Raw genomic sequence first — 23,204 nt, forward strand, 5'->3', positions numbered from 1 at the left:
ACAAAATAACTTGTCTCTTTTGCTCCAAGTGTGTAGATCAGTAGAGGTTTTGTTGACCTGACCTTGGCTGACACAGTGGCAGGCACTAAATTCCATGAACAGCCTGTGAACAAAGGACAGAGGGAAGAGCTTCCATCCCACACTTCTGCATTGCACAGCACGTTGACCTGGGCTGCAGGTCTGCACACTAGGAACTGCTCGTGAGCTGTAATTCCCAAAAAAGAGTATCAGTGGAGAAAAATCTCTGGAAGTAAAATGTAGAATAGAGTATAATAGAATAAGAATAGGAATATGAATACAAATAAGAATCAGAATCAGAATCAGAATTAGAATAGAATAGAATAGAATAGAATAGAATAGAATAGAATAGAATAGAATAGAATAGAATAGAATAGAATAGAATAGAATAGAAAGTTTTAAATATCAAGGTCCTACACTGACCTATACATATCTTCACAAAAAAGCTGGCCCACATCTTTCTGGAAGAGTATATACTTCATAGTCTTTTCTTTTTCCTAGAAAAAAAATCTGCCAGAAAATCATCTTCTCTTTCAGATATAAGAAATAAATCTATCAAACCACTGAATCTGTCTGCCTTATCATAGCTTCTGTCTTACATGTTTACATCTCTGATCACCTCCTCTGAACAGTAACCCTTCTGTGTGAAGTTCAGGATACTTGGTTTGAGAGGGTGGGGCTACAGGAAAAAAAAAAAGGACAATGTTCTTTGTATTTGTTACTGCTGCCTTTTTTTTTTTTTTTAAATTGTTCAATGACAGAAATGACATCCATCCAAATATCAAATCAAAGGTCTGGGGATACAAATTGTTTGAGAGTGAAATCCTTGAGGGAGGGAGAAAAAAGGGTCCATGGAGATTTGTCTGATTTTATAAACACTGACTCTTCTAAGTCAGTATCATCTCAGCCATGGAATTTAAAATGGAAGTGCTGCTTCATGGTTGTATATACAGCTTAAATGTCACCTTTTATTCATCATGCTTATTTTATATCTAAACTAATACTACATCTTCTACACAAAGGGGAAAAAGCATTTATGAAAAGAATGTTTGAGGCTACATGTTGACAGATTACATGGGGAATGCACAAAGATTCTTTGCCAGAGTACATACTTGATCTTACTAGAATCTTATAACAATGAAGCACTTTTATTATGGGAACTCCTTAAATATCCTTTATCCAGAGAAAAAGGTTAAATAATATTGTACTGAAGCTATGATGAATGTGCAGTTACTTCAGGATTAATGCAGCTTTTAAAACAATTTACAGTTCAAGAAACTATTAGCACACACTGATTATATTAATAACTAAACAAGACAGTAATAACCTACAGAGTACAAAGCAAAACAAAACCTTTGAAGAAAAAAAACCAGGTTTTGTGTTTTAATAAAAATTTCTTTGATGTTTTAAAGCAATGATTTCTAGACTGTTGAACTTTTGCAAATCTCAATAGTTTATACAGTCATGTTTGGGACCTTCTTGGTTTCCTAAGTCATCCATATGCCAACATACGTTCTTCATACCAGCTTGTTTCTCTGCTGGACTGTAGAAGACCTCAAACAGTATGTTTTGGTCCATGTTAAACTTAGGAGTAGTTGTCTGTTGACCTCAAAAATAAATAAAAAAACCCTTGTTCTAGATGATGGCATAAAATTAAAGTTACAGTTTCAAAATCTTATGCACTCTTTTCTTAGTAGGTATATTCTGTTGAGCATTTGAAGATAAGGGAACTTACAGTAGGGTCTATATCACCTAAATATGAGATTGGTGCAGCGTAGCCAACTAGATGTGAATCAGTCAGCTCGTTTCCTCTGCATTCAGAGAAACAAAACATGCACAAATGAAATGTCACTTCAGTGCCAATTTTAGGACAGATAAAAAGTGTGTTAGAGATCCTGCATGGACTATATTGGTGATCTATGACAACTTACTCAGTTGTAGAGATATGTTTTCCAACCCAATCTAAAGAAATTTTTCTAAGCCTTCTACCATAAATCTAGACAACCAGTCTGCTGTCCTGTTATTTATATCTGTGTATGACACATAAATATCTTTTACAGTATAGCAAGGAAGACAGTTCAGCCAGCATCCACCTCTATCCACTATTATATTATAATTTCATTGAACACCTTACTCAAAATATTCAAATTAGTCATTTTAGATAAAAGTAAATACAGGGGGAAATTCTGTGGAACTGGTGAGATTCTATTAAAATATTGCATAATAGGAAACTTTTCTGTTCTGTTTCTGTACTTACACAAAAATAAGTAATATTTCATATTTAATTAAATAAGTCACTGATCACTTTTGTGCACGAGCTGGAATTCCTTTGTCATATTTTTCAGTTATAAACTGGTTTATACCGGTCATTCTGTAACAGTCAGCACTCAGAAGTCAGGAAAAAAATCAAACCTACGGCTGAACAAACAGCCAAAATGTGCAATGATTCAAGGCCCAGGTTGTTAATGCTGCGGTAGATTTAGGTCCTATTACATAGATGATTAATTGGTTAATGAGCAAGGAACAGAGTGGGAGTGAGCAAATGGTTTTCTCCATAGTTCACAATCCTATCTGAGCAAGTCTGTTGTGGATGCACTGGTTAATCTCGGACATCTCACATCAAGTGCCACACATCCGAGGGCCTCTTCTTCTGCCCACTAATTTCATTTCCCCTTACAGGAAGTTGGGTCAAGGCCAACAAAACTTTGAAGTGCTCCACAGCTCAGATGTTTTTATGATAAAGTCTTTCCTTGCCAAGGTATTTAGTTCATAATTATATTGACACATTCATGCTACACATTTATTAGGATTTTATTCCCCTCAAGAAGAGAATCTCTTCTCTAAGAAGTAATTTATTGCTGTAGTAGTTTATCACAGAGATATGCTTAAGATTTCTGTTAAGAGTGCATATTTTATATGGCAGTTCCATGCAGAAACTCACTAACGAGAATCGAGGAGAAAGCAAGGAGATTTTGCTCAGCTACACATGAGAAAAATAAGTGGATTAATAGAAAAGAATTTCGACTGCTGGATTTCAATCCATTCTTTGTAGCTTAATGGAAAGGTTTAATGAGGAACCAAAGAATGGGTGAAAGCTGCATCCTATCTAATATTTCATTTTGCCTGATTTGTAGTTCCAAGTGTAGCTTCGAGTTAATGGTTAATAGTTAATGGTTATCAGAGGGTGCCAATGTTTAGCAGCTTACGTAGCCACATTACAAATATGGTGTTCTTCAGCAACAAAGTTCCTCAGAGTCTGATGGCAATCACAGGTTCTACTTTCTTCTTAAGGTCCCTACCACAGGGGTTCTCTCTATATGTGGCCCACTCTCTGTACCTCTGTGGATTTTTTTTTTCAAAATTTTATGCGATAATTTTACAACCTTGCAAGCTTAACCAATATGCTGTAGTAAGGACTTCCACAGCTTGATTCCAAACTGTTCAAAGAGCTACCTGCTTTTGTGAATTTTAAACCTGCCACTCGCTACCTCCTTTGATGATCCAAGTTCTTAAAATGGAACAGAAAATAAGCAGTCATTTCTCTGATAACTCACCTTGATTTTGTAGACCTCTGTCATACTCTCTCAAAGAACCCTTTCCCATGCTTAAAAGCCCAAGTGTACTTGGCCATCCATCATATAGAATTTGCTTCACTTTGCTAAAATGAGAAGGAAGCTCTTTCTTAAAACTTCTTTTCAGCTTTATCATTTATTCTTTTTGAAAATGAGGTGGAGGAAAGGGGGAATAACTTTATGCGGTGTTAACATACACAAATGCATCATGGATTTCCCTCTTTCCTTGACATTATCTTGACCCACAAGCCTTACATCATATATTGTCTTCCCTGTCCAGCTGAGGCGGGGAGGGGTAGAGCACCTTTGGTGGGTACCTGGAGTCCAGACAGGGTCAACTCACCACAGTACCACACAACTACTCTTGCAACTCTTAACACTTGGCCCTGGATAATTTAGTACTGTCAACAACCTTTTTCATCTCATTCTTCACATTTTTCAAATCCTTCACAAATTTCTTCAACAGCAGGGTCCTACACAGCTTCTTTTGGTCATGCAAACACCTGACCTATCTTTCTTGTCCTTTTAAATCTTTCTTTACTTGTTTAAGAGCTTTTTCTGTCTGCCTGGTGTCTCTTAACACCTCCAGTAAGGGACACTGTTGACAAAACTTCTAGAAATCCACAGAAATATCAGGCAGCTACTGCCATACATGAAGCCTATAGTAGAATTTAATAGGTGTGCAGGACTTCAAAAGATGTATATTCCAGAGGATGCTAAGCTCACGCTACTGCACATATGGGCTAAGAAATCATATCACACTGTACTCCAAGAACACTTACTGCTTATTAGCAGTTTGCAATTTTATTTATTTTGAGGAAGACAAAACACCAATTTCAATGAAGTCATTCCTAGTACAGGTCCTGATCCTGAACAGATACTGACAAGAAAGTCTTTGTTTACTTTCTAGAGCATTCTTAAACTAGAACATTCGTAAAATACAACAATTATATAAAATCCATTTGCAAAAGAGTTTACTAGAGCTTATCTTACATGAAATCAATCCCTGCTCTGATTATGCCCAGTAGGATTGGTAGAGTAATGTGGTTCCAAGGGTAAAAGATGAGGTTCCTAGTCCCAGGAATTGAAAGCAGGAATGAAAAAGGGAAAACTCACTTATGAGTGGAAGGAAAACATACTTATGAGATCTTCACCTCTTCACCTACCTCAGTAATGACTTTTGCAGTAAAGTGGTGACTCACATCAGCCGGAACAAGTCCTCATCACACCACCCTGGTCTGTGCATATGAACGTAGGGCTACCTGGCTCCTCATCACTGCCAGCTGGGAAGGAAGGAGGCACTGGCCTCATGGCATCTCATCAGGACATCCACGTGGCTGTCAAGTTCCTTCATTTCATTATAAGGCTGTGATTACATTACAAGGGCAAGATAAAACACAGCGTGTAGTTCTGAGCATCGACCCTGCTCCCTTGTGGACTGCTAAAAAATGAAATAGGTATGTTTCAGGAACATGGAAAAGTCATGGTTCCGCAATATCTTTTTCTATGACAGTCTAGAATGATAATTTTGATCAACAAATTTTGTTTCAATTCTCATACTTACAAATCCCATTGGTTCCATAAATGCAGAAAATACAAAACAGCAATCAGGAAACTTAACTGCAATAAACATCCAATAAATACAATACAAGCACCCCTTCCTAGTGTATTAGTTTTACTGTAACAGAAAAAAAGATGCAGCATTATCTGAGGCTAGATTTAGAATACTGGAGCAAAAAAACCCAATTTTATCTAGTTCTGTGTTGACCACTGCTGTGAACTCTTGACTACAGTCATTCTTTCTTATCCAGATGATCTACATGTGTTCTCCTCTTTCACAGAAAGAAGATCATGAGAAAAGACAACACTCGATGTTGAGTACAAAATAAGGGGAATTCTTCTGATCTCTTTCAACGTTCTCCCACCATCCAAAGAAACAGATAGGATAACTAACATATATGTATCCTTTTGGGGTTTTGGGTTGGTTTCTTTTATATTTTGTTTGAGTTTTTTTATATATTATTCTCCTTCTGTAATGCAAGAATGAAATATATTCTCTGGGCTTCTTTTTCTGTTTTATTGTAAAGAGAAATTGTTCATGGCTCAAACTGGGGTGTAGATAAGTTTGGATAAGGACTTCAACCTCAGAGAAGTGAACTAGAAATTAAAATGAATTAGAGGTAAGTTAACATATGTTTTTCTCATGCTTTGGTTTAAAATGGTGACAAAATTTCTTCAGATCTCTTTAGAGGTGTAACTTTGCCATTCAAGTCTGGTTTCAGCACACTGTAACTGGATTATGAAATCACTCCTGGCTGATGCAGATTTATAAAGGGGATCTATTCCAGATTGATGGGGCTTGATTGACTTTTTGAAGGCTCATGAATATGGATTAGCCCTAAGCACTCTGGAATCTTTGGAGTTAGGTGGATTTTTTGTCCACCACATTAAACAAATAGTGAAGTGTGTTCATATGAGAAGGTAGGTACTGAACAGAGATTTGATGGCAACCTCACGGGAAAAGGGTAGAATCTAAAGAGGAAGGAAACGACAGAAGACCATTTAGAGAGTAAATGCTAACTGGGGAGAAATTTTAGAAGGAGAAGACATTATGAGATGAACAGAAGGTCTACAATCCTCTTGTTACCAGAAAAACTTGGAGTTACGCCCAGGAATTCTGAATCGTTCCCACTTTTTCCAAAAAAAAAAAAAGAAACCCTATAGAAGAAGACAATATGTGATCAGGAAATTTAAACTGTATCAGAACATATATATGCACACTTATAAGTACACAATATATATTTATGGATTTTGTTTACATTTCAGCTTTACTGAGAGGAAATGAAGAAAGAAAAGGAAAACATCAGAAATAAATGACTTACAGAAGTTTCTGTTCTGTGAGGTTAGTACAAGAATAAGGGGACATTTGATGACAATATCATGAAGAAATATCTCTTCAACAGGGTCCTAGACTGCAGAATTTTTTTCCACATGGCATTACTGAGACCAAGGTTTTAGTACATCCCAAAGGAAACAGTATATTTCAATCAATTTTGAAAGTATACTCAAACACTTCCAGAATGCATAAGAAATAAGTAAGTATTCCTCAAGAAACCCCTCCAGATTTTCAGTCTTTTTCTGTAACGTATCTCATATGTACTTGTAGTTTTTTCACCTTTCTTTCCTTCTTCCTCTTGATGCTGGCCACTACTAATGGGAAATAATTTACTTTCTTATAAATCATAGAATCATAGAATCATAGAATCATAGAATCATAGAATCATAGAATCAGCTGGGTTGGAAGGGACCTCAGAGATCATCAAGTCCAACTCTTGATCCACTACCACTGCAGTTGCTAGACCATGGCACTAAGTGCCACATCCAGTCTCTTCTTAAAAATCTCCAGGGACAGAGAATCCACTACTTCCCTGGGCAGCCCATTCCAATGTCTGATTACCCTCTGTAAAGAAATTCTTTCTAATATCTAACCTAAACCTCCCCTGGCACAACTTGAGACCATGATAGAATAATTAATAATTAAACAAGTTCATTTTCTAAATGGCCAGCTGGAACAACTGGAAAATTGTACTGCAATTGGTGCAGTGAGTCAAATCTCAAAACTCCCCTTTTAGAGGTACTGCTCTTCTTTATTTTTTTTTAATTGATATTTTGACTTATAAAAAACTATGAAAAATCTTAACGAGAAAATATTAAAAACCAAAATAACTTTGATTCTCATTACAAATTTTACCTTATTTTTAATCTATGAAAGACATAAAAAATTATTTTTTTTCTGTAATGTCACTGCATGCTTCTCATAATTAGATATGGCATATCACATCAACTCGGATAATAATTGTTGCTCTAAATGGTAATTAGTTTTAAAATTCATATTTTAGTGGATAAATTGGTGATCCTGCCATTTCTAATTGGTTTTAGTATTCAATGGTTCCTTATGCTGAGCATAATAAAACACATACCACAAGAAAATAACATTTTTATGTAGTAAGAATGAAACCTTTTGACTTATTTGTCACAACTAATTTATTTAAAATAAATTTTTAGCAAAATTATCTGTTAGTGCTGATAAAACAACAATTTCTATTTACAAAATTTCTCTATCGTCCAGTTCAGTTTCAGTCATCAAGTTACAGTATCAATATCCTGAAATATTTTCTGCTATCACAAAAACAGTATTGAAATAAGTTTTGATTGGGAACTTTTAATTAATTATAGAATTAATAAAAGTCCACATTCTCAATAAAATTGTATAATATATACATAAGTCTAGTATAATTTTGTTGATTTTCTTTCCAACACTTTTTCTTCTCTAAGCAATTTATTTGCTTTATGTGAACTGATAGTTACCAGAATACAAATTGCAGTATCTCAGTTAAAAAAACTAGTAGGACTATATGGATTTATTTGTGAAGATTTTATTGTAACTGTTGCTGCAATCCTCAGCTTAAAACATTTTGGTGCCAATGAGGCAAATCATGTCAAAGGACAGATAACCAAATAATCCTTTTTCATAAATCTTCCAACTGTAACTTTGAATATTGACTATTAATAGAGAAATTGGAGGAGAAAAAATGAAACCTGAAAAACATCAGAGATACGGAATTATCAGAGCAAAAGGGATAATCATGGTAGATACCATGCTCACTAATTTAAATGAACTAATTTTTGTGTCAGAGCACCTAACAAAGGAATAGATATATGGTGGAGAAAATGTGTCAGTAATGTTTTGCACAGAGTAATAATACAGACATATTTTATGAGAATAAATGTTAGTGGTTAATTATATGGGAATTTGGGAAAGGAAATCCCTGAAATTAGTACCAATTTTTGCTGTCTCAACTACTCTTATTTTCCCAAAAGAGACAATGTAAAAAGTTCAAGCTTTCTGTTATTTCTTTGCCTTTTGTCAGATCTTATTATGCATGGCTTTGAAATTAAAATAAAACTTATAAAGTTATATTATCAAGAGGTTTATTGATGTAATAGCATCTACTACAAACTATAAGAAGAAGACTGAACTTAGCAGACCACAACTTATTAATTATAGGATGTTAGCTAATTCATGTCTGTCAGATTAGACTGCACAATTTTTTTTCTTGTTTCAATGGTGTCATCGTGGCCTATAAAAAAGTATCATTCTTCCCACTTCAGTAAGGTACAATCCACTTATAAGGATATTGAAAAGACATTTGATGTCATACGCTAGCAATTAATTCTCTCATCTCCCACCACCCTAAATAAACAGAACAGAAATTCTCTCACACCAGTATTCAATAATAAAAATGCTTAGATGTATATATCATCACATCAGAGATTCATTCATTTATTACTTGCCGGGAACACATTCAATCTGTATTGTCCACTAGAATTAACATAAGTAGAGCTTCTTCTGATATATATGAAAGCCAGGCTATCCACCTCTCCACTACCTTCTTTCTTCTCAGTCCTTTATCCTTGTTAATTCACTTGTTGGTACCAACATCTTGCTGCAGTTCCAAGGTCCTGTCTCAAAGTTGCCAATAACCTGCATTGACGAGAAGACTTGTAAAACTATCTGAAATGTCCCAGGCTTGTCCAGCAGATGCTACCTTTCATTTCCTATTGTTATGTGGTCACCTTTTTATTTCTTCACCATGGGACCACAGTCTTTGGTTACAGCAGTGTCCTTGTTCCTCCCTCCTGCTTTTCTATAATATTGCCAAAATATTGCCATTCAAGATAAGCCATGACCCATTGCAGCATAGCCCACAAGCACAATGGGGACAGATCAGGGTTCTATTTAACAGGAACAACCACTGACTTACAGGTAAGAGTCTAGGTGTCTTATTCACATAACTGAATTCTGCTTTTATAGTTTAGAGTTAATATTTCCATTACTGTATTCAGGTTTTTTTCTAGTTAATAAAAAATGAGGAGTCTGATTTTGTAGCTGAGTAACACCTAATCATCACACATCTACATACAGCTACTATGAGGTATAATGCTATGTAATACTTTGTGAAAACTGGGAGACACACACCCACGCATGCACAAAAAGTTAAATGGAGGACCAGGAGTGTTGTAGCTGGTGTGTTTGACAGATACAGCTAACATAGTCTCCATGTATTCTCAGAACCAAACAGTGAGAACTCACAACCCAAATGAGAGTAGAATGGAACCTAGTAGAGCTCTTTATGTTCCTCATAACTCAGTGTAACTTTCAACTTCATCACAAAGCACAGCCTTGCTCTGTTCTGTCTTCAGCTGCAGACTGTGTGGGATTTAATGGTTGGGAGTCAGTTGAGCTTGATGCTCAAACACAAAACCTATTTTTGGTTGATTATTTTTTCATCATATCAGTGAGTTTAAGTAATTCATTGCGTGATTGGCCTTTTGAAACTTAAAGAAGGCTTACAAGAAAGATGGGGACAAACTTTATAGCAGAGCCTGTTGTTATAAGAAAAGGGATAATGGTTTGAAACTAAAAGAGAGTAGTTTTAGACTAGATATAAGATAGATTATAAAATATAAGACATAAGATATAAGATAAAAGATATAAGATATAATAGATATAAGATATAAGATATATAAGATATAGATATAAGGAAGAAATTTTTTTACAATAAGGGTGGTGAAACACTGATAGAGGTTGTCCAGAAGCATTCAAAATCAGGTTGGATGGGGATCTGAGCAACCAGATTGGATGATGTCCCTGTTCATTAAATGGGGTTTGGACTAGATGACCTTCCAACCCAATCCATTCCATGATTGCTAAATATTGTGCCAGAAGAGTGGCTAATACATGAATATAAGGGAGAGGGATTTGAAGAGGCTAGAAGAAGCCTGACTTTGAAGTGCAGCAGATTTAGTACAAATTTACCCTCTGAGTGGTGTTCACCAGTTGCTAACCTGTGCAGTGCAGAGCCAAAGACCTGTAGTACTATCTGGTTTGTTCCTTTACGCTTCCTATATTGCCCATGATTTCTCTGGACAACCATCTTTTCTTTCCATTTTAGTTATTCCCATTTTCTCAAGAAGAATTCAGCCACCAGCTCTGATCATCCACTGGCATTCAAAATCTGCATTCATAGGCAACTTATGGTATGTCATGTTGCATTAGTCACCCATAAGCTCACTCATGAGTCACTGCTGTAGAGCCTGGTGTGTTTGCTGTTAAGCAATTTTCCTTTTGTGCTAGGAAAGACACCCCAGTGATAAGAAGCAAAATTAATCCTTTGCATAGTTCTGGCTGTCAATGACCTGAAAAAAAGTTTGCACTTTTTTTGCAGTCATTACATTTTCTTACTCTTTGTAGTTGTTTTACTGTCTTGCACTGGGTTTTTTTTTTTTTTGATATTTAACTCCCAAGTGGGATATATCTTCATTCTATGCTAAAAGGGGTGGTCTTAAAAAAAGAAGGAGGAAGTATGAACAGCTAAGACAAAAAGAGATTTCTTATACCAGGCTGTATAAGGCATATAAGGCATTTTCCTTTTTTTATTTTATGCCTTTGCTATTTAACTTATCAACTAGTTAACCTTAATGAAAAAGGGATACTTTGCTAAAGAAGCACACACCTTACTATTGCAAATAATAAAAGCAATTCGCTGCAGTGCTTTAATATCTACAAAATACACTACCCAAGCAATAAGGTCCACATTTTTAGAGGCATTTAAGCATCTAGACATGCAAAATTGTCATTCAACAGGATAATTTACAAGTGCTGAGGCAGTTAACTTTCTCCAATTTAAGTGGCAGTTAAACATTGTTCTATCTGAATCCTATATTTCCAGTTTAGCAGTCAAATGAAAAATTTAAAGGGAAAACAGGTTCAAATCAAACTGAATTTTAGGACAAAAAAATTAAAATTTGATAAATATTTTTAAAGCACCCTTGTATTTTTGGAGCCTGGCTGGAAGAGAGGAAGAGAGAACCAGAGACACCTATTTCTACACAAAAACCCAGTGGTCTGAGCATTATTCAAAGTGTGAAAGGTTTAATCATAGTTCCCACATCTGGCTGAGGTGTTTTGTGTGCACACCTCCACAGCTGCTCAAATTTCTTATCACTCTAAACCGTTCCATACTAGTTTCCCTCAATCTCTTCTTTTGGATCATTTATAATTTATATGTTAAATTATCAGCAACAATGATTAAGATAATTCACTAGCTCAGACACCAAGGCTCTCAGCTAGTGAGAGAAATGCCTGGATTCTCACCTCTTCTTGATGATAATTTCTGTAAAGAGCTGCATTAACCAAGAGTTAAAATTTGTCACCCTCCTCATTATTCAAATACTAGCCTGTTCCTCTAGATCCATCTTTTGGGATTCTGCGGATACAGATCTCTACATACAAAGCTAGAACAGATTTGAGGTTTTACAGAACCCCAGCCAGTATTTTAATCATGACATGTCTGTCAAAATTGACTATAAGTACCTCATCTACTGCATTTTTGAAATCTAGCTCTCCATTAAAAAAAAAAAAATTAATCCAATTAAGAAGAGTACCAAAGCAGCCCTAAGCAGTGGGTCTGGCTGATAGGAACAATTTCTCTCTGGAGGTAATGTAAAGGTCTTATTTCTCTGTCTCTAAACATGGATCACAATGCTGACACATCTTAAATGTCACTGCAAAGCAAAAATCAAGTTGGTACCAAATTTGAAAGCACGGCATTTCATTTCAGCTACATTGCCTGTGGCTCAACATGTCTCCTACATCAGGACTGAGGAGCAAAGCAAACCCAGAGGAGACCTGCCACCTTGCAAAATCTGTCCTTTGATTGTTTGGCTTCAAGATCTAGTTTTCGGTTTCAAAAATCATTAGAAAAATTTACTTCTTAACTACTTCCTACGAGATAACTACTGATTTTTTTCCCAATTCACATAAAGAATTAAGACAAAAGAAAGATCATTTTTACCTGGGAATCATTTTGAGAATTCCCTTTCTTGAACTTTGTGAATTGTCTGAATAATCTGTATCTCACTGGCTTCTCATGGGCCCTAGTGATTGTGCTGGAGTACGGAGCAATCAAATGATCCTTATACATGATCTTTGTGCCATTCATGATATTGTAGAGCTCAGCAGAGCTTCCAGAATCATGTCTGTCTCATGATAAAGAGTGTCAAGTATCTCAGTCATTGCTTGTAATACTATGAAACCTTTCATCATCTTTGCTTACCTTCTCTGAACCTTTTCCAGCTCTAATGTATAATTTTTCAATGCGAAGAAACCAGAACAGCTAGACAGTGTTCCATGTGGAGCAAATCATGGCTTTGTGTAAGTACCTTCTGTTTTGTTCTCTGTTTCTTTTTCTGTGAGTCTTTTTTTGTTTATTTTTACTGGTGTTGAATGGCTGTATTCAAGGAATTATTTATCTCAGCCCCAAGGTCTCATTCTCCTGTGGCTAGGTGAGTTCAGAGTATCATTTTGTATGTAAAGCTAAAATTGTTATATGCATACATTCTTTTACATGTACCTACATTTACTCTCATCTTCCATTTTCTTACCCAGTCACCTAATCTTGTAAGGACAGCCTGCAATTTGCTGCAATAGATTTCATCCTTTCTACCTTGAAGAACCCTATCATCAGCAAACTGTCAGAACACGTGCCCTTTTTCATGTCTCCGTTAAGCAGCAGGTCTGAGAACAGCATCCTGTATGACTTCACTGCTGACCTTCCTCCATGGAGAGGGATGATCTCTTACTTAGCCTTCCAGAGCTTACAATACTTTCTATTTTCTATTTTCTTCATTTCAATGCAACCTTCACATTTTTTTATTAGTACACGATTGATTCTAAATAGATGGTTTTTAACTTTGCTGCTTAGTCATTCCTGTTTTTTCTCAATTTCATCACCATACGCAATGTGCATGGGTACTGCACTTTCCATATTGTCTCTCAATAGTCTCTGTGTCACATGCTAAATTTTGTCTTAAATTTTAATTATTTTTTTAGCTTCTTTTCAAAAAAACTTCCTCATTTTCATTTAGATCCTTTTATTAAAATTTAACAACACTGCAGTGACTTTTTGTTTTGTTTTGTTTTGACCTGTGTTTTTTATTGGGGGAATGTTAACTGTCCTGAAATATATTTTCAGCATTTTTTTCAAAAATATCTGGATCGTTATGGGAAAAAAAGAAGTTTTAATGATCCAGTTTCAAGATCTCAGGGAGAAGTGGCAATGATAGACCTCAGAAGTCTAATTAGGGAAGGGGAGAAATGAAGGAGGGTTCAAAAGTGCACAATTACATGTAGCAGGCAAAGGCAAGAGCAGATGGATACCTGCAATGCTCTGTGGACTAGAGGATGACTGAAACAGGAGTTCCTACCCTTCAAATATCAAGCTTGGATATAAAATGTTGTGTGATTATTGCTTATAAAAAAAAGAGATGAAAGAGTCCTGTTGAGTTCCTGAGTGATCTGTTGCCCCAAAGAAACCACCCCTATTTGCATTTGATTGTATCTTTGCCACAAAGAGACAACCTATTTTTCTGTGTGCCAAGTCCATGTTTGATGTTGATCAATATCCATCTGTTGTCTGTCTTATCCATAGATTACCAATCCTTTTATCAGGTATTGGGATTTTAAATTTTTTTAAAATATTTTTGAATGTATGTTTCTACTGTGAGGATCCAGTTCACGACTCATGTTATCAGGTACTACTCTAATAACATAAATACTCCTAAGGTGAGCCAGAGATGTGGGCAAGTGCAGGGCCCAAATGTTCTCTGGAAGAACTACCTTCTCTGGAATACACATTTTTACTTTCATCCTTTCTTCAAAGAAAAAGATCCATTCATTATGTAAGTCAGTTTTTACTATAGAGAAAATCTTGACTCCCATATCACCTGTATGTGCCCACAAAGTCCTGGGTAAGAGATTCCACTTGAACGACAGGGAACAAATGTTGTTAAATGTGACATTAAATATTATTCCTTCCACTTCTGATAAGCCAAAATCACTTATGTTCCAGATGCATTCCCTTTCAAAAAATTCCATCTGTTCCTGATACTCTGCATGTAAAAACTACTTTAGTGGTGAAAACATAGCCCAAAATAAAAAACAAAATGCAGAATACAAAAAAAAAATAAATTGTTTGGCCTTAAAGAAACTGTCTCTTTTTTGAAAACCTCATACTGAGCTAACAAAAGCAAAAGTATCTGTTGATGTAATATTTATCACCCAAATCAGTAATGTTGCAATGATCAAAGAAAATATATTTACCAGTAGGGTGCTGGGTATAGATGTTGTTAGAGTTTGAAAACAGGAACTGTAAAATATTGAATCCTGAATACAATTTTAATACATTAGACTCCTGACAAAAACACTGTCCTGTAATAGTTGTAGTAAAAAAGAAAATATTATCATAAGGACCAAAATAATTCTTTCTGAAAGAATATACTTTTCTTAAAAATAAAAAAATAATAAAAAAAAAAGAGATAAGGCTTTACAATATTATGCTTTCATGAAAATTCAGTAATGTGTTATGACAAAACAACAAAAAAGAAATGTCTTGTCTTTGAACTTCTGCTTTCTTTTTAAGCAATCACAATGTATTAAACAACAGGGAACTCTTTCTGAAGTACATCTTCAGTTTCTACCTCACCATGGTGTGTAAATCCTGGTCAACTCTTGGTTTAGTTTTCTTTCTCATTCAATCACCTTTTTCAGAGAGGGTAAATGAACACTCATTTACAGAAGCATTTACATTGTTGGATATGAGGCCTTGACAGTAAAGAGAACTTGAAGAGTCAAGGGGAAATTGCAGGTTTGCCTCTATTTATCTTCTAGCGTTTATCACAAAGATTTTTTAAAAGATGGCTTTACGGTGAGGGGGCAGATTTAGATTGAATATTAGGATGAAATTCTTTACTGTGAAGGTGGTGAGCACTGGAACAAGTTTCCCAGAGAAGCTGTTGATGTCGCATGCCTGAAAGTGTTCAAGGTCAGGTTGGATAGGGCTCTGAATGGTCTGATCCAGTGTAAGGTGTCCCTACCCATGGCAGGAGTGTTGGACCCAGATGGAGTAAGATTCTTTAAGGTTCCTTTCAACCAAAATGAGTTTTCCAAACCTACAGTTCTGATTACTTTTTTCAGCTAAATTGTTTATAAACTGAAAGCTAGTACTAAGTCAAAGTAAGAGGCAGAAATTGTAGATGAAAATGTGAACTTGCTCTGAATAATATTTATTGATTTGTTTTTTCCCCACTAATAAGTAGATTTGTACAGAATTTTACTATTTTGACTACCTTCACCTCTACTTAAACCCAAATAATAATTTGTGAATAACTATTTTCCAGCTGACACTGCCTGCCTTTCCAGCCTCATGTGATGCAGTTCTTGTCCCTTTATCTTGACAGAGCTTTTAACTTCCTAAACATAGTGGGAGTTTCTTGTTTCAGCCTGCAATTTTCCATTGTTCTGTTTCTCAGCGTTTGGTCACTCTGTTGAATGAGTATTGAATTAATTTAATAGATATCAAGTAAATTTTTTTCACAGTACATTGTTACGCTAAAATCACAACCTCACGTAGAAAATTTGAGAGAAAACTTGATCTCTGAGATCTAGGCCACAAACTGAAAACACTGAGGCAGTTGCAGGTCCCAATTGTGAACAGATTGTACTTTCTGCAGTTCCAACAGGAATTACAAGTGCTTACTGATTGCAAGACTGAAAGGCACAATGTCTCCTCTTCACACTTTCATTTACACAGGTTTCAGTCAGGTTAGGTGCTAGTTCAGTGCTGCAAAGACCTCAGCATAGATCTCGGGAGTTTTTGAATCAGAGAACAACCTATAATAATGACACATGTCATTGTTTGTTTCTAGTTCCACTAGGTCAATAATTTACTCTTGAAATTCATTAGCAGCAAACTATGACCTAGTTTTACTAATACTGCCATTTATACCAGAATAGCTGGAGCCAGGAATTTGGTGATACTTTGTCTTATTCTCACTTCAGGTAAAAGGTAAGTAAGGAAAGATGCTGGTTTTCCTTGTCAAACAAGGACACCAAGATATGTTGTGGATTTTTACAAAGACTTCTTGTTCCCTCTAAACCTGGAGTATACAGGTTTCAGCGAAACTTTCCAATAGGTCATTGGTTCCATCATTACTGAGAAAATCAATGACTTCCATTCAAAATGCCATCACTTTCCATAGGTTCGAGACAATTTCGTCTCCCTCTAGAAGAGAAATTCAATTAATTTATCCTGGTTTTACAGATTTTATATAACTTTCTGTTTTACCCTAATAATTGTGTCTACATGGTACCACCTCTCTTTGGACGAATCAGAACCTTGTTTTCAAGTTTTTAAAAGTACTACTGTGTCTTGGAATTTTTCTTAAGTCTCAATCCTTCTACTCTTTTACTTTGTCTTCTAGAAAACTCCAGAAATTAATGTATTCCAACTGCTGGTTGTACAAAAACTCATTTTCTTACACAGTAAGAGTAAAATATATTTATTCTAATTTCAGTTGATTTCACAGCCATTGTTTTTTGGACAGAAAATCTGTCATCAACTTCATTCACTGTAATTACATGAAAATAACACTTATAGCCATAGTACCATAGACAAGTTGGTTTTTTATATGTCTTTACAATACTCCCGAGGAGCAGAATTGAAGACACCACTCCTGAAAAGTAAAACACTCCCCCAACATTACACAGGAAGCCTGTGGTGCAGCGCGTATTTTACCCCTTAAATCCTATCTCACACTGTCTACTTATCACAGCAATCACGGTGTTTTTTCCACAAGGCACAGTAGATGCTGGGTTGCCCAGCACCTACATGCTGTGATTGCTGTTTCATATGGCAGCATACTGTGGACCACTCCCACCACTGGCTTGACTAAAGGATGAAGGATACATTTTACCAAAGCTGAAGAAAGTGGCCATGTCAGCCTCACAGACAGAGTTTTGCTATGTTCAATCTCTATCACAGCAGTTAACCTAACCATTATATTTCTTTTTTTATCCAAGGAAAAAAATAAATATTCAGAGTGTCATGCTGTAGACTGAACACAGAAGTTCAATGAATTGTTCAAAGGCAGAGTAAACAATTTGCTCTTCTAGCTCTTGCTGTTTTAAAAATAAAAAGTGTTTTCAGGTCTAACTTATATTTAATGTTATATTAAACCTGACACTGGTTGTAAGTGTTAGCTTGGTAAAACCTTACAAACTTTTAAAATAAACTAAAAGTGGAATTGAAACTTAACATATTTATTTGTAAATATATCCTTTTTTGTATGATTTTCCATGGCTAGGCAGTAACCATTTCAATCATCAAGACAGAATAACACTTGTTATTCTGCTATGCTCTCATCTCCTGTTATTCTGCAATGCTGCAAGTCTAATGAAGAGTCCTGATCATCCTTGAGTTGTTTGGTTTCCATGTTCTCACATCATAACTCAAAGAAGGTCTTCAAAAGCTTATGGTTGGTGCTGGTTTCCTAGGGCTCCTGCTGTTGTTATTGTTCACTGGTACCACAGTTTTAGGGAGAAGCTACAGGAAAACAAACCAAATGCAGACTTTGAATGGAGATATCCTGAAGTGTGATGCCTGATGTGTTACTGCTTCACATTGTCTGCAGGGACACCAGAAAAGAGCACTCTGCATTTATTCAGGATGCAGGAACACAGTAATGGGTAGGTGTAATACTAAGGGCAGGCATATGGTTATGCAGCTTTTCCAAAAACACAGCCATAGTCATCAGGTTTGCTTTTTAACTACTTGCTTTTTCTTTTTATTATTTCTTTCTCTTACCATGACTAAAAGTTTGTTAGTCATCTGTAAATTTTGTTTTTATTTATGACATGAATTTTCAGTGCTTTGAGATAACTACCACAAGAGCATCCAGGCAGTTCTGAGGCAATGTCTACTTACAGACCTTCTTGCTTTTTCACAGAGTTATTGACAGTTTCAATCTATTTATTTCTTCACTTATATCATGTTGAATAAGTAAAATCCCATTTTTCAAATGCTTTTAGATGAAAGAACTGGCAGTCTAAGAAGGCTGAGAATCTGAAAATACAAGCACAGTCAGTAGCATTTAGCCAATGTCTTCAAAAGACAAGCACAAACCAATGAAGAAAGAATCTACTTACTGGACCGTTCCTTGAAAGGGATCTCAGTAACCTCTTTCTGAGCCAGCAAGGTCTGCCAATGCATGGAAAAGAGGTTTAAGAATGCATCATAATGTATATATACAAAGGGATAAGGACTCTTTCAATGACCTATGGTAGTGACAAATTATTTTATCCTCCTGCCCACGCACAAACTCAGCTTTAGTAGTCACCACATTGAGGAACGTCATAAAAGCTTCAAGGTGTTTCATGATGCACACTTCGCTGCTGAGGAAGCAGTGGCCTTTTAAAAACTATATTCCCCTTTGAAATCTGATATCCAAAAAGGAAGCATTTTATAAATCCCTGAGCAGGGACTAGAATGAGGCATGGAGTAAAAGAAAAAAATCTTCTAGGTTTTCATCTTCTAAAAATGCAATATAAGATTGAATATAACTTGCCACAAATCACTAATTTTAGTGATGCAATGTAAAATTTTGCAAATGAAACACTTAAATTTCTTTTCTTTTTTTAGGGGAAATTTTATATTTAGACGATACATTCACCGTAAAAAATGCAAAAAGCATAAAAAAATAACACAATATTCTTTGTGTTTTGACAAGTCAAACTGGAAGCAAAATCATTTGGGATCAACTAAAAATAAATTTGAGTATTTTGCTGCATTTTCGATCTCTATCTCTAATAAACGCAAAGGACAGTCTTCAGCAATTTTTATGGTGTATAGGTATACCCTCAAGTCCTTCTCTCACCTTTTTTAAATTTCTTTCTATTTTAATACATGTCTTTCAGATTTATCCTTTTGCTGCTTTTTCTGTCTCCTCACATGCACTCTTTTTTGATTTTTTTTTTCTGTGCAAGTAGAAATTAAGCAATGCCTCAGTCCATCTTTTTTAAACTTCCTGTTGAATCAACTGGATATCAGGAAAAATAAGCCTACCATCCCATCCTTCTTCAAACACTGCATCTCTGCTGTGATACAATTAGATTATGTAACTGAGGTTGGTAGAAAGCAGTTAACACTGAAAAAGAAATTTCTGAATAATAACAGACATAATAACATAGTGCTGACAAATCCTGATTGACAGAAAGAGACAGGCCTTCCCATTAAGATAAAACATGAAAGCTAATGAAGATGACAGTGGTAATAATACTGTAAAGCTCAGCTTCTGGCCCTTTGCATTTTAAAGGATGATAAAATTCTGTGACTTTTTATATATATGTATATATTTATATATATAGGTCAGAGCTAAAACACTTAATCTAATTAGCTGCTTACCCTCAAAGGAACTCACTTAGCATTTGTGTCAAGGCTTTTTCACTCCATTTTCTCCTACTTTTTCGGAGTATCAGAAGATTCTGGGAAAAGGCAAGGGACAAGAAAGACAGTTAATCCCCTAATGGTCTTTCAGTATCAAATCAGAATTTCCCACGTGGCCTGAAAAGAAACCTAACAGAACAAATATTGAGAAACTCAAACCTAGACCAGTGCAAAATGCTTTAAGTAGACATATATACATGTAGGTACACATATAGATAAATGAGCATCATGGCTCTGATCTGTTGTATGCTGACATTTCTTTGTCAACTGTTGTCTTCTTGTACTCATATCTGCTGATGATTGGTAGAAATTGTTAGCTACTGGAAAAATACTGTGTTTCCACATCTTAAATGAAACATTTTGATTTGGGTTTTTGTGTTGAAGCAACAATTGGAGTTAATTTTAACAACCAAGTGACAAACTGGATGCCTTTTGCACTCAGTTGACAAATTGCATTCTTATATGCCCACATTTTATACACAGAATTATTTTTATCAAGGCATGGAAACATTGTATTGTAATAAATAGTGTCTTCATGCTGATTGTAGGCACACTGAGATCCAGTCCTGGTTCTATCCAAAGCAGAGACAAAACCTCATTCCTTTCTGCCTCAGTTTCCTCCTTCCCAATAAAGAATGTGTTCCTGAGAGCACAGATTAACTCTCAGTATGTATTTGAATAACACCTATCACCAATATAGTTCCTTTTGGCTGACCTCCTATTTCCCAATATCCTCAGAATGTTCTGAATATTCTTGAATGTTCTGAATATCCTTGCATTTTTGGGATCTCCAAAATACAACTGTTGACAACTGGGGTCCAAATACTTATCCCATAAACCTCAACATAAGCAAAGGGCTTGCCATAAAAACACTTGTCTCTGCTTCTCTCCTTCCTCAACAAAAGATGAGTGGAGAAAAGGTTATCTTTCTAGAATGCTTCGAGTTCCAATAAATCGGGGTTGTGCAGTTCAAGCTGGGGTCTGAATTACAAACCTAAAAATGATCTTCCAACCACTGCAGTATGTTAGTACTGATGAAGCAACAGCATTTCCTTAACCTTAGCTGACCCCTCATGCAATAGCAGCAGAACATCTCTCCTGCTGTGATGCTTTGAATTGCACTTGCAGAACTCAAACGAGGTAAAGTCTTCCATTTTCTCTATAGAGGATCTAAAGAATCAGAGAGATTAGTTTGAAACCTGTCTTGCAGAGTGGGATCTGACATGCTGTGTTAGTGCTTGGTAAATTGCACCACCCAAGTTTTGCCCTCAGATTGTTTCTGAACATATTTTAAGCTTCGCCCTTCCTCTGACAGATTTAACAGCATCTCTGAAGGTGTCCAGGAAACAGTCTAAATGCCAAATTCATGAGCTCCTCTCTCCAGTGATACCGTAGGTCAACTAGGTGCATCCATTAGAAGTTTATATGGCAGTGCAACCATTCCACCCCTGGTACAGGAGGTGTGTTCTGGCCCTGATCCATTCAATATTGCGTGAAAAGGTCTAAGGAGGGAACACATGTGTCAATACAGACTTTCAAAGAACTTTGCACACTTTTCATAAGCAAATATTTACACATTTTTTTATTCATAAGATTAAGTCTGAAGAAAACCAAGCCAGGAGCAGAACAACATTTTGGTTTCTGCATAAGGAAACATCCAGATGACAAGAGTGGAGAGTTTTATCTCTTGTCCTTCTGCATCCCAGAGTTTCTCACTGCTAGCTGCAATTCTTCTGTTGAAAATGTTATAAAGAATGTCTTAAAGAAACCCCATGATTAGGAAACTCTCTTGGTATATGGACTGCTGGATCCAAATCCCTCTCAATGTGAAGGACCTACATCTTCTTCTTCCTAGTAAAGTGTCCAGGGACACTGATACATGTGAGAGGCAAATGGCCCACTAGATGTATGGATAATTTCAGCATACCCTGGTGAGATATAAGCAGAAAGACCACAGGACACTTTAAAGACTTTTTCAAGTGCTGGATGAAATTCAAGTGCACTTTAGGCCTGAGGAGTTTGGATGCTTTATTTAGGGTTGAAGAGACTGAATTCCAAGCAGATAATTTACTTGTCACTAAAGAATAAATTATATTTGAAGTGTTTTCTGAGATATAAATGTCACAGACTTTTCTCCAGAAGTAAAACAGGGCTCACATTTGCTTTAAAAGTGTGTCTAGAGTCTTCAGAGCTATAAGATCTTCATAACTGGTACCAACTCGGAGATAAAACAGGGTTCTCCAGACACTGAGAGGAGCTTGGACCTCTCATTGTATGACTGCGTGAAGACCTCCCAGATAGAGAGATACAGGATAGAGGCAAAGCAAGAGCAGAGAGCTTATAAAATACTCATGGCACAGCAATATATGTCTGCATTACGATATCTGAGGTACTCGCTTTGAGACAATGGACATGCTGTTAAATAATTCATTTATTTTCCCTAAATGTTATCAGAGTTTATCACTCAGATCTTCTTTTCAGTGTGGAAAGAAGTACTTGCCACTCACAAGGGCCTTCCAAGTCTGACCTACTCTCTCTTTCCATTTGACCAATATCAACTTAAATTAGAAAAAAACAAACCAACAAAAATCCAAAATAAAATGAAAATAAAAATAAAACCAGAAACAAAAAAGAAACAAACAAACAAAAAAAAACAAACCAAAAAAAACCCCACTTTAATTATCACCTCATTCTTATTGAAACATGAGTAACAAAACCTAAAGAACATATTTTGTCTCCCTCCCTTGCAGATATTTCAGGGTTGAATTGTCAGCAAATAATTGATAGCTACTGGCATGAGTAGAGCTACTGCTTCTAATCAGGAACTTGAAGTTCCTCCAGGACCTTGTGCTGGATTCCTGGCAATGAATTTGTTATTAAGTGACAAATCTGGACTAAAGGGAAAATAAGCATACAAAATGTTTTTGGAATTCACCTCATTCTACTCTCTATTGTCATCAAAATGTTACTTCATCTGTTCAGGATCATATACTTCTCATTTTGGGGAGTTGAACAATTGCAGTGCTAGCTCCCAAATTCAAAGGATTAAATGTATCAGAATCTTTCAGGGAGGGTTAACATCTTGACTACGTAACATAGTTCAACATGTTTCACAAGATTAATATGAATTTAATTGAACCAGTAGAAGATATGGCAGAAGAATAATGCACAGAATAGCACAGCTGTTAATTCTGCCTCTTCTATCCAATCA

At 35.9% G+C, this 23,204-nt stretch overlaps 1 long non-coding RNA gene across 1 annotated transcript in view; it reads right to left on the reverse strand.

Moving 5' to 3' along the window:
- Positions 1 to 9,045: 9,045 nt before the first annotated feature.
- Positions 9,046 to 23,204, reverse strand: part of LOC108639428 — a 77,208-nt gene continuing 63,049 nt past the window's right edge. Inside the window, exons 2-4 of the long non-coding RNA XR_001920466.1 lie at positions 19,952 to 20,031; positions 18,697 to 18,748; positions 9,046 to 9,135 (exon numbers count right to left, since the gene is read on the reverse strand). This is a non-coding gene — a long non-coding RNA (uncharacterized LOC108639428). The remainder of the gene's footprint in view (positions 9,136 to 18,696; positions 18,749 to 19,951; positions 20,032 to 23,204) is intronic.

This window comes from Manacus vitellinus, unplaced genomic scaffold (genome assembly GCF_001715985.3).
Source record: "Manacus vitellinus isolate BGI_N305 unplaced genomic scaffold, ASM171598v3 scaffold_2_pilon, whole genome shotgun sequence".
Classification (NCBI taxonomy): Eukaryota; Metazoa; Chordata; class Aves; order Passeriformes; family Pipridae; genus Manacus; species Manacus vitellinus.